Below are 12,259 nucleotides of genomic sequence, written 5' to 3' on the forward strand. Positions count from 1 at the left end.
TATAAATTAACTTGTTGCAGTATAAAATACACTTTAAATTGTGGTTATTGTAAGTTTTATTTACAGTATTCAGTTAAATGGACTCCTCTTTCCTCCCCAAAAAACATCCTTCCATTGTCTTCCTTCCTTTTCCCCTTGCATAATGTGTTACTTTTGCTGTTAACTCAAATTCACTGATTTTATCAGTTCATTAATTTACCTGTAATCCCCATTTCCTTGTATATAATATACATGCTGCTTTCAATGTATACCAAAAAAATGCTCTTTTTTCACTTAACTGTCTAAATAATTAATTAAGAAGTTTATTTTATTCTATTCCCTCACAATTTTTACTATTGAAATTTTGCTTCCCGCCCCCAATATTTATTTGCAATTTTTGGCCTTTCATTCCTGTAATTGGATACTTTTTATTTTATAGATTACCTTTGGTGTTATATACTACCTCGTCACTGTTTTAAAACAGTTTTCGCTTGTGATAATATTCAAATAGAACCTGTGTGTCTTTCCCCACAACTTTTCACATACTGTGGTATCGTCCCTATTTCTGGCTCCCATTTTATTGACTAAATATTTGTACTGGGTAGGAATTCTTCTATTCATTAAGCCCCCAACTTAAGCACATTTAATTTGTGCACATTCAACTTTATGCACGTGGCAAAAAATGAAAAATAAAAAGGGGACAGAAAGGGGGTGGTCATCTAGGGAAAAAGACTTTGGCAATCCCACCTGCCCTTGCACCCAGTGTGTTTTGACTATATGTGATTTTGGCTTTAGGCGCAATCTCCAGGACATAACCCACACCTAAGTTGGGAGCTTACTGTACTGCCTTGGAAGGGACCTAGCACACGGTTAAGAGCCCAAATAAGGTGTTCTGCTTGAACAGAACTTCACTGAGGAAATTTTGATGACCACTCAACATCTTTTAGCCTATCTACCTTGCAGGGTTGGTGTGATGATTACAAAATGCATATTGCTTTAAGTTTGTGATATGCTGCTCTGGGTTTGTAGATTCTAAGTTTTGTTTGGTCATAGGCATGCAAAATGGGCTAACAGATCCTGCCCCCAGCACCCAAGTCTGCGTTCACAATGATCTATGTGAGACTGGATCTCTATGCATGCCAGCCAAATGGGTGATCAGCCAAATAGGAGAAAGGCAGTTAGCTTTGAAAGGGCTAATTGGCAGGGAAAGGAGGTCTAAATCCAGTCTCTCCCTTCTCCTCCTGCCTTGAACAGATGATCAGTACCCCTATGCCAAAAAAGGCACCTTACATTTACCACATCCCATCTGTAAAAATGAAAATGATCATGAATCCCCCCCCCCTTGGTTCCATTGGCTCATGGTTTTGGTGAATTCCCTTAAAAGAGAACACAGACTTTGTGGATCATATTGATGATGCTTTTGGAAGAGAAATCAATCAGCCTTTAGGTTATTCGGGTGAATAGGTGGTTCTGTGCTACAAATATTGCAGTAAGGATTGATTTCAGCAGTGATCTTGTTCTCGTTGGTGAAGACGATGGCAGCCCACTTCTGCTCAGCTGGTAAAAGCATCATCTAAATACCATCTGCTCCCTCAGCTAGGAGGCTCAAGGGAAATAATGGAAACTGAAAACAAAGCTGAGTGTGATACGAAGAGCCTAGAGGCAACTTTCATCATGCTACGCATCATAAGATGTTGAAAATTGCCTCTAGGCTCCTCACGTCACATGTGGCTATTTGGAAGCTGGGAGATTCTCTGCTTTTAGTTAACAACCTAACTTTGAATTGTGTAACTGTTCTGCATTTCAAAAGCATAAACAATTCTTGGCAACTATTACGGTGTCATCTTTTATAAGTTTGTGACCTACATTCAACTTTACTGCTGGGTTTTTTTGGGGGGGGGGCGGTACTACTGGATCTGGCCCCTAGCATGGTAGGATGCCATGACTGGAATGTTGGAACTTTATTCTGTAATTGCCATTCTTGTCCCTAATGTACCTAGCAGTGGGGATGGTGACAGGAAATTCTCACTTTGGGCACAGAGTTACCTCCTCTCCTTTTCCTTGGTCTCTGAAAGGAAAAGCAAAATATGACCAAAATATGGGTTAGCCATTAATCCACCGAGTTTCAGAAATGCAGGCCCCACGGATACAACCCTTCAGAAGCACCATAAACAGACAGTGAACTACAAACGGAACAAAACGAAAATTGTTCATTGCAATTGATGTAAATCGGCAATCAAACTTCTTTTGGGTCCAATAAAGAGAAGTTCCAGAGGCACTCTGTTATTTCTACACTCTCTGAATGAGAGACCCTTAAAAGTTAAAATCCAGTAGAGTTACCGCTATTGAAAGATCATCCCTCATCTGAAGTTAAAATGTTTGTTGTTAACTTTTTAACCTGTTGCAGCCTAAGTCCACTCCCCTCCCTCAGTGGGCACTGTTGCAGCCAGGCCCTGGGCCACATGGGTGATCTGGCAGGTGGCAGGCTGGATCAACCAGCTGCTGCCTAACTGGCCCTTGCCAGCAGACTTGGGTCGGGCATTCCCCTGTAGCGGGCCCAACCAGCCAGTCAGGATGCTAGGGCTTGCTCCCAGGGGTCACTAAATCGCAGCCTGGCCAGAGCTCCATCGTGCTTTTGGCCAGATCTTCTGCCCTCCCTTCCTTTACCTGTTGCTTTCTTGTGCTATGACCTGGCTATGGACCAAGTTGCCCACCATATTCGGGACCAGGCAGGATTTTTTCCATTTGGCAAATAGGCACTAGCCATTTGGTTTTTGCCTACCTTGTAGCAATTGTCACAACTTTGTAAGGCGGTTAGGCATTGGGTGAGCCTAGATCTTAGCTGGAGGGGAGGTTGTAGCCTCCGCCTGCCCCTCCTTTGGAAAAGGGTATCCTGTTAGAAGGATCTGGGAGGAGTGGCTTCTGTCTGACACCCAGGCAGGGGCTAAGGCCAGACCACTCCTCCAACAGGAACCCCACGGGGGTACCCTTATTTGATGTACCATGTTTTTTCATGTATAAGATGCCCAAATGTATAAGACAACCCCTATTTTTTAAACCAAAAATTAAGAAATCAATATTTTAAACATCAAACAGAACAACTTTGATATTTTATTAAATATTCAAAGCACTGGCACTGGCGTAGCAACCCCTGCCTTCTAATAACATTGTTTTAAACAAGGAAACATCCCCTCCCCCCCCCCTGGAAAATATGGTAAGTCACAGGGCATCCCCCATGGGTGTGGTTGACCTTCACAGAGGGGCTGGAGTGGAATAACAATGGCTTGACCCAATGCCTACACCAACCCATTCTCTACTGTAACCAACAAAGTTGTGGCCTTATTCAAGCCCAAACCCAAAATTCTGCTGTCCCGTGTGGTTATTCATTTCCCTAGGGAACTGTGGGGGTCACAAGGTCTTGGCACACAAATGGATTAAGGTCCACATCAAACCCTCCTCCTGCTCCTTGAGGGAGAACTTGCACACCTGGGCTGCACACTCCCCCCCCCTCTGTTCAGACGAGTTACCAATAAAAGACACCACACCATCCAAATGGGATCAAATCAGGCCACAACTTTATTGACTACAGATTGGCATAGGCAACGGGTAACCATTTATTTCTGGCCCACCTGCCAGAAATATCATCAAGGGTCAAGCCAGCAGCAGGGATTCCCAGCACTTACATCAAATGGGGGGATCCCCGCAGGGATCGCCCCCTAGAGGAGCACTGAGGCCCAAGCCCCCATCTGGGCATATGGACAGAAGCAACTCCTCCCAGGATCCCTTTAACTGAATACCCTATATCTGGAGGGAAAGGCGAGGGTACAACCCCCTCTCCATCCAAAACTAAGGTTACCCAATGCCTAAACCACCCAAGTTGTGATGACTGTTATGAGGTAGCAATCTTAACCTTAACCAAAACAAGGGTTCTGTTCTTGGGACCATGGAAGGACCAAGAGGAAGGTGGTACTGGGCCTGAGGGAAAGAGAACAGGAAGTGGGCAAGATCCGAAGGCTGAGGGTTTAGGCCTTCAGAGTGTAGGTGGGGCAGAACAGGGTAAAACGTTCTTCACATACCCTGCCAAAAAGAAGCCCTCATATAGTTGCCACAGAGAGAAAGGTTAGCCTACGCTTTTCTTTGGCATGCTGGTTTTTGTGTGGAGGAGACAGAGCCATCTCCAACAACTACAGCTGCTGGGCTATTTGAATCCTTTTGTCCCCGTTGGACAATAAATGTTCTCTTTTCACAAATCTGGGCACTGTCATCTCTCAGGAAATGGCTGAGCTGCTGGGGTCAGCTGTAATGTTACAGGAATTTTAACACTATATAAAAGAAAGTATTTTGTCAATCTTATAAAGTGACATGAAATGAAAGGCATGCCCATGGAATTCAACAGTCCAGCAGGTAGTGGCTGACATTATCACTTGCCTCGTTAATGGAATACGGGAACATAACACTCAAAGGTCACACAGTCAAGATGTCATCCCTTTTTAAATGCTCCATAATTATTTAGGCCAAGATCCTGAAAATAGTGTCTCAACTCTTACATTTGAATATTGACAGCTGGCACTCCTACCCCAAGTGACTAAAATGAGGTGCAAGTGATATGGTGACTGACAGAGCTGGGACTTTCAGACTGGGTAAAAGTATATGGAGAGGTCATCCCCTACTTGAGAGTTGACTGTGACTGATATATCTTGAAAAATCTTCTCTGTAGCTATTGCACACTATTTTTGAAAGCCTCCCCTGATGGCACTGCTATTCCTCTCCTGAGCTGACACTTCAAAGGCTTTGAGATTTTCAGCCATTTCCCCTCTGCCCTTTCTTAGTCAGTCAGGTGCAACTGCTATAAAGAAAGAGAAGGGGCGGGAGGGAGGGAAATAGAAGAATATGGCTGGCCCCATGATCAGAGACATCTGCTGCCTGACTTACTTAGGACATGATGCAGCCACACAGTTCCTTTTTATTGCAAACATTCCTCATGAGTTAGCACAATTTTATTTTCTTCCTCCAGACTTCAGATGCCCCACAGGAATCTCATAATACCAAGGGGATTGGCTCTGCCTTTGCGATTGACTCCCATACTATTTCGGATCTCTGTCCACTTTACCTATGTGTAAAGACAGCCAGTTGGGACAGAGTGAGTGGCCTAATTCCATTCCATTTCAAGTATTTCAGGTGTTCAGTCGTAGGTCCATTCTGCCTGGTTTTGGGTTTTTTAAAAAAATTGTTTCGAAATAACTCAGGAAAAGGTTACATTTAAATTGTAATTTTGTACTCACATTTTACACAAAAGAAGAACTTTACATGTAAAATAGGATTTTTTCCAGTGTTTTTCAATGCATTTCCCCATAAAATAGACAGGAAGACCATATGGTAACTGCCCCAATAAAACTGTAAAATAGGTGTTTTGTATGCATTCTTATGTACAATACTATTTTTGTGTGCACTGAAACTGAAATTCCCAAATCTGGATAACTGTGTAAGCTGACTAGGAGTTGCATTCTGTCAGGGATTGGTCTGAAGACAAGGACTGGGAATGCGTTCTATGGCAGACCAGCTTTTCTCCGATGGAGAGCTGGAGGGGGGAGAGTCGCCCCCCTTGTCCACAGCGTCTTCAGAAGGAGAGAGAGAGAGAGAGAGAGAGAGAGAGAGAGAGAGAGAGAGAGAGAAGCCGAACAGCTTAGGGAGGAGTTACCCAGTTTCAAGATAATGACAACAGAACCAGAAAGGAGAGAGCAGCTAGTTGAGACATCTCTTCCTGTTGGCGCCCAAAATGCTGTGGAAGCTTGAAGGAGGATTAGACTAGCCAACTGCCCTCCTTGCGTAGAGCTGTGTATTTGTGCTTGCAGCATGATGCTGTAACAGAAGGGCTATAAATCTATCAACTGCTCGTTAATTCTTATCTGTGAAGTTACCAAAGGGAGGGGAGGACTCTCCATGCATGACACATTCCAATCCATAAACAAATTCAGGATCAGGTTGATCTGCTGTGAAAAGCAGGCTGAACTACTGTATTTTTCGCTCTATAACACGCACCCGACCATAACACGCACGTAGGTTTTAGAGGAGGAAAATCCGTAGGCATGCCACCTGTAGGCATTCCCTCCATAACATGCACAGACATTTCCCCTTACTTTCTAGGAGGAAAAAAGTGAGTGTTATGGTGCAAAAAATACGGTATTTCATCTAGTTCTGATAGTGCAGAATTCAGCGGCCAGGCTACTCACCAGAGCAAGACAGTTTGAGGATATTACACTTGGTCAAACTGCAGTGGCTACCAATTAGTTGCTGTTGGGCAACTTCAAGATCCCGGCTTGGATTTGGATTTGATATCCCGCTTTATCACTACCCCAAGAAGTCTCAAAGGGGCTAACAATCTCATTTCCCTTCCTCCCCCACAACAAACACTCTATGAGGTGAGTGAGGCTGAGAGACTTCAGAGAAGTGTGACTGGCCCAAGGTCACCCAGCCGCTGCATGTGGAGGAGTCGGGAATCAAACCCGGTTCACCAGATTACGAGTCCACCGCTCTTAACCACTACGCCACACTGCTGCTCTCCCATCTTCCAGTTCTTTATCTTAGCACCAGATATGGACCAGAGGTTTCTGCAAATACTTGTTGAAATAGAGAACTGTCCTCTGAAACCTATTCAAATAGAGGGCTGTCTTCTTTGATGTCGGACACATGGCCACCTGTCTCCAGGAAAAGGTTTGATGAGAAATTTGCCATTTACTTTGCCCTGAGGCACTCTGGCACTCCAAATAGACAAGGGTTAACCCCTGTGCCCTAATCACATCCACTAAGCTCCACCCCTGCCCTATCAGGCTCCACCCCTGACCGGCCAGGCAGCCGCCTTGACCACAGTACATTCCCTGTCAGCTTGCTATCCTTCTTTTATAAGGAACTCAAGGAAAAAAGGAGAGGAGAATAAGACCGTTTACATGTCATTCTCCTGCCCCAGGGCTTTTGTGAATGAGATCATGGGGGAAATGTTTCAAAAGGGCCGTTCTTTGTACTGTGCGGGGACACAGGAAAATGCTTTAAAAGGCATGTCTGAAAAACACAGGGCTATGGTTTTCTGTTGATGTAAATCAACATTTATTTCATTGCAGTCATTTTGACACTCACTAGCTAAGGAGTTACCCCAAATGCTTCCTGTGCTCTGTGGTTATGCTTTATGCTTTAAACCGTTTTCAGCTGTGGTTTATAGGAAAGAAATAATTAAATGCAGCCCATCACAGTAAGACTCCATTTCCGTCACTCTTGAAGTCAGAACATTTCTTACTTTTATGCTTTGGTTTATTTCTGTGATACCACCTGGGTAATTTCAACTGGATTAATTAACATTTTTGACAGGACTTTAGATGTGGAAAGAGGAGGGAGGAATAACCTCCCTGTCTTGTTAGCGTCTGCTTGCTATAATGATGTCTAGAACCACAAGCCTGAGCTCTAGTCCCTGCAGTGATCTCTCCGAAAATGTAGCCTTGTTGCTTCTTGCCATTGCCAGCGGAAATGTGGCACGTACCACACACAGTTGACTGGGTGACAAAGGATATATTCAAGTTGCAGAATGGGGTACCAGGCTCTTCTTCAAATACATCTTCATCTATGAATTATGCCAACAGGGTTTCCTTTTTTATTCTGTGCTGATGAATAAAGGATTAGGATATGTACTACTATGGCCTTCCCAAATGTGTTTTCCTTGAGATGTTGCTGGAGAAGAGGAGGTTAAGGGGTGATATGATAGCCATGGTCAAATATATAAAAGGATGTCACATAGAGGAGGGAGAAAGGTTGTTTTCTGCTGCTCCAGAGAAGCGGACACGGAGCAATGGATCCAAACTACAAGAAAGAAGATTCCACCTAAACATGAGGAAGAACTTCCTGACAGTAAGAGCTGTTTGACAGTGGAATTTGCTGCCAAGGAGTGTGGTGGAGTCTCCTACTTTGGAGGTCTTTAAGCAGAGGCTTGACAACCATATGTCAGGAGTGCTCTGATGGTGTTTCCTGCTTGGCAGGCGGTTGGACTCGATGGCCCTTGTGGTCTCTTCCAACTCTATGATTCTATGACTACAATTCCTATCATTCCTGACCACCAGCCACATTGGCTGGACTGAAGCTGGAGTCCTACAGCATCTGGAGTAAACTGGGTTGGGAAAGACTGGCCTAATATTTATCGGATCATCACCAGCCACAACATTATCACAGCTTTACTGAGATGCTACACTAGAGCATAAATTCAGGATCTGACCAGTTGGCAACTGCAGTCACTTATTGTCCATTTGTATTAGGAATGCATGAAACAGGCCCCTCTATTTCTGCTGTGTTCTCCTTTTCCATCCATCGTTTTGGATGCCTGTTGACGAGGTGCAGGTGCAGAATCTTGCTCAACTTTCTCAAGCAGGCAAGAACCTACAAGGGAAATGGTTGTCCATGCAGACTAGTTTCATCAATAACCCATCCAAGAAATTTTGAAGTGAATTGTTTACAAAGAGGTATTTAGAATATGATTTGAATACTCATATTTAGTGAAATATACTCAGAGTCGCAAAGTGATTTCATGCTCTTTATTCAGCTCATAGTGGTGAGGAGGAATGAATGAAAGTCCCCTCAAAGTATCTGCTTTATATACATTATTTACACAATGGGCTGCACATGATTGGTTAATTCTGGAATTCTACTGTAAGCCAATCAGGTTGTGGATTCACTTATATCTGGAGCATGATTGGGTGGTTCCTGCCAACCAATCATACTGCTGCATTGTTCTTGGACCAATCAGACTGCTGCAATTTGGATCCTATTGTTCTAGGACCAATCAGACTGCTGCAGTTTGGATCCTATTCAACTCAGTACATAACATTTAGAAATGTGGACGTGAGGCTGGTTTGCACGTGCAGCCACAGGTACTCACGACAAGATTGTTCATGTGTGCTTGTGACCATATGGGGTAGTCATAGTTGGAAGTAACAGTAATATTTCTTATTTATTCAGCACCTGAAGATCCACTAAGCACCAGATAAGCTTGCAGTCTAATGACTGGAGATACCTACATGGAATTGCCACGTTTACGCCAGGTTCAAGGACAATCATGTGGAGGGAATTCAGCCCTTCCCCTGCCTGAACTGGCCCAGAGCATCCCTACGGCTTCAAGTGGGCTGCACACAATTCAAAGCCCGAGGGACTGTTTGGCTGAAGAGCAGAGGGGGCGGGGAATGCTTCAAATAAGTAAGCAAAAAAGCTAATTGGGTGATGAGCCATCAGGTGCTGTATATTTCATTGACTCTACAAATCCAATATAACTGGGAGCTCCCTGTTCCAACAATCTTTCAAGATCTCCAAACTGAATTTATTCAAATCAAGGATAGGTCTACTTTCATCCATTTTATAACTTGCTTGACCTTCCTTCAGGGGTTGTTGTAAAGCTGGTGCTGCAAAAGGAGAAAACAGACAGATCCACCAGTGAATCAAACTGGAACCATATGGAAGGAACATATTAGTGAAAAATCCAGCATTAACCTCACTCCTGCCTGGAATGAGCCGTCCCTTCATTTCTCTTTGTATTCCCCCCATATGGCTTATTTCATCAGGGATTTCTTTCAGATGCACAAACTAAAAACTGTTGCATGTCACTCAGAAGTGAAATGTAAAAAAAAAATACATATTAACACAAATATTTAGTCTGTTTACTAATAATTGCTGATTTTTCTCCTCTGTCTCTGAAGCTTCTTCCTGTCCCCCCATCCAACTTCCCCAAGACTCTGCCCACTTTCCTCCAGGGAGCACAGCGCACAATTTTGGTGCCAAGTGAAATACACAGAATCAGCCCACAAATTTCCTTACATATTTAGTATATTTACACCCCACCTCTGAAAAGCTATTGCCCAGCTAAAAACTACTATTTATTCCTTTGCTATGAAGATCAAAAATTAAACAAATAGAGAAACTAAAACAAATTTTAAAAATCCTGACATCCACCTTGGTGGGCTCCTCCAAGGTCATAGGCATTCGCATTTGCCCAACCCTGCCAGGGACTGACCCTAATCCTGACTAATGGATTGATGGGTGTCTAATGGACAAAAGGAAATGCTAAAGAGTTGGCTTTATTTGAATTTCCTACAAGAACTGCTACAGTTCTTTTTGTGAAGTTATTTTTCTGGAAAACAGATGTGAGCATGCTACAAGTTTTTAGAGGATTTGTCATTTGAGACATAAATATGGGAGCTCTGGATGTAGAAATCCCGGGTTCAATCCTTTAAGCTAAATGACAAGATTTCTAGGGTGGTGGCTGTTAACAGATTCATGTCCTTAGGGGAGGCGGGGAGAGAGAGAGTGGCTTAAAAAATTGTGCTATGTTTCCAAAACCATCAAACATTTTGCAGAAGACTGTACACATGTTACTTTTTATTCTGCCTCAGCTGTGCTCCCACCACTGGTTTTTTTAATCTGTGTTCACATGATGTACTGGCAATCAAGAAGCAGCCTGTACTTTCATGCATTTTACCCATGCCTGCCCATTCTGCTGCCCACTGCCAAAGTCTCACTTAGCAGGGTCACGTGGCAGCTTCCAGTGAGATTGTGCCTAACTCTCCCAAGATCTCCTTGGAAGCAGTTGCAGCCGCGCAACCCTGGTGGAAGAGGCAGGCTTCTTCACCTCATGTGTGTCCTGGCCCTGCTTTTACTCCATGTCAGCTTGAAGCCAAATTTGGAATGGCAGCTGTAGTCCATTCAGAGTTAAGCCCAGGTTTCCTAAGGGCATGTCTGGCGTGGGTGTTCACCATGGAAGACCAGCCCACTTCCCACAGAACCTCCATGTGTCCTATTTTCCAGGGACAAGCCCGGATTTACAGAAGCCAAATTGGTTTCTGATTTGATCCCATAATGTCCTGCTTTTCCTTAGGATGTCCCTATTTTCATGGAGAAATGTTGGAGGGTGTGGAGTTATGCAACCCACTAGCCAAGGAGATAAGCAGCTACACAACCTTTAGAAGACATCTGGACGCAGCCCTGTATAGGGAAGTTTTTAAATGTTTCATGTTTTATTATGTTTTTATACATGTTGGAAACCGCCCATAGTGGCTGGGGCAACAAAGTCAGATGGGCAGGGTATAAATATTATTATTATTGAATAGGTTGTCCCTATTTTCATTGGAGAAATGTTGGAGGGTATGTTCCCACCTGCTCTCTGCCTGCCACCTATGTCAAAGCGGTGCCAAAGAGGAGATCTTTGCACAACCTCCTCATTTCACAACCATCACTAGAAAGTTGTGGATTTTGCTAGCAGCTCCAACACTAAATTTAGCTGTGTCTTTATATATGCATAAGCTGTAAGTACCCAAGAAGCTCAGCCTCCACAGGAGAAATGGCAAAACTCCTGGGACCTGAATGAGGTGAACCCAAGCAAGCTGGACAATTCAAGAAATTCCCGCTTGGAGCACTTCTTTACACTTTCTTTTTAATTCCTCCAGGCACTTTCTGTCAACTTCTTTCTCTTCCTTTTTTAAAAAACGCCTTACACTTTATGGCCTCCCTTCCATCTGCTTCTTATTATCACCTCCAGTTCTAATCCCCTCCTTAGCTGTTCACATAATCACCCATTTATTTGAAAACCTGTGTTTGCACCCTTTGATCCAGGGGTTGCCTTTGACTCTCTAGTACTCTCCAGTCCCTTCTTATCCAGCAACTCTTAGCCTGGGTCTTCCTTGTCTGCCTCCCATTGTATCCCATAGGCTATTATTGCTCTGTGGCATCACTCCCAAGCCCACTGTACTATCTATGAATGTATGAGAAGAGAGGAATGCACCTATCTCCTGCTTCCTGCAGAATATAACTGAAACTGTTTTGCTACTTCTGTTTCCTCCCTCAATATGGCATGAACATACCTAGCAAATGAAGAACTGTGCACTGGACTGATACACACAGTCACTTTTGTTTCCTCTGTAGTACAGATCTGGTGAATAGAAATCTTTTTTTACAGTTTGATTTTCCTACACACACCCTTTCAGTTATAGCCAGCTATTGACTTTTGATTGTTTTTGGCTTTTAAAGGATTACAGGTTATGGGCATGGATGGTCCAACCTTTTTCTTCGTCATTTTAAAAAAGTGTTTGCATTTGCACATGTGGTGGTGGAATAATCAACAGCAGCAGAGATGACTTGCTGCTAGAAGGTCTTCAGCTTGGCATCAGAAGGACATAAGATTTGGCTTCAGGTGAGCCTTCCTGAAGAAGACTTGAAGGAGGACCTCTGATGACAATCTTAGCATTTGGAAAGACTAGTT

The sequence above is a fragment of the Podarcis liolepis genome, assembly GCF_965112155.1.
Source record: "Podarcis liolepis genome assembly, chromosome: 1".
NCBI classification, from domain to species: Eukaryota; Metazoa; Chordata; class Lepidosauria; order Squamata; family Lacertidae; genus Podarcis; species Podarcis liolepis.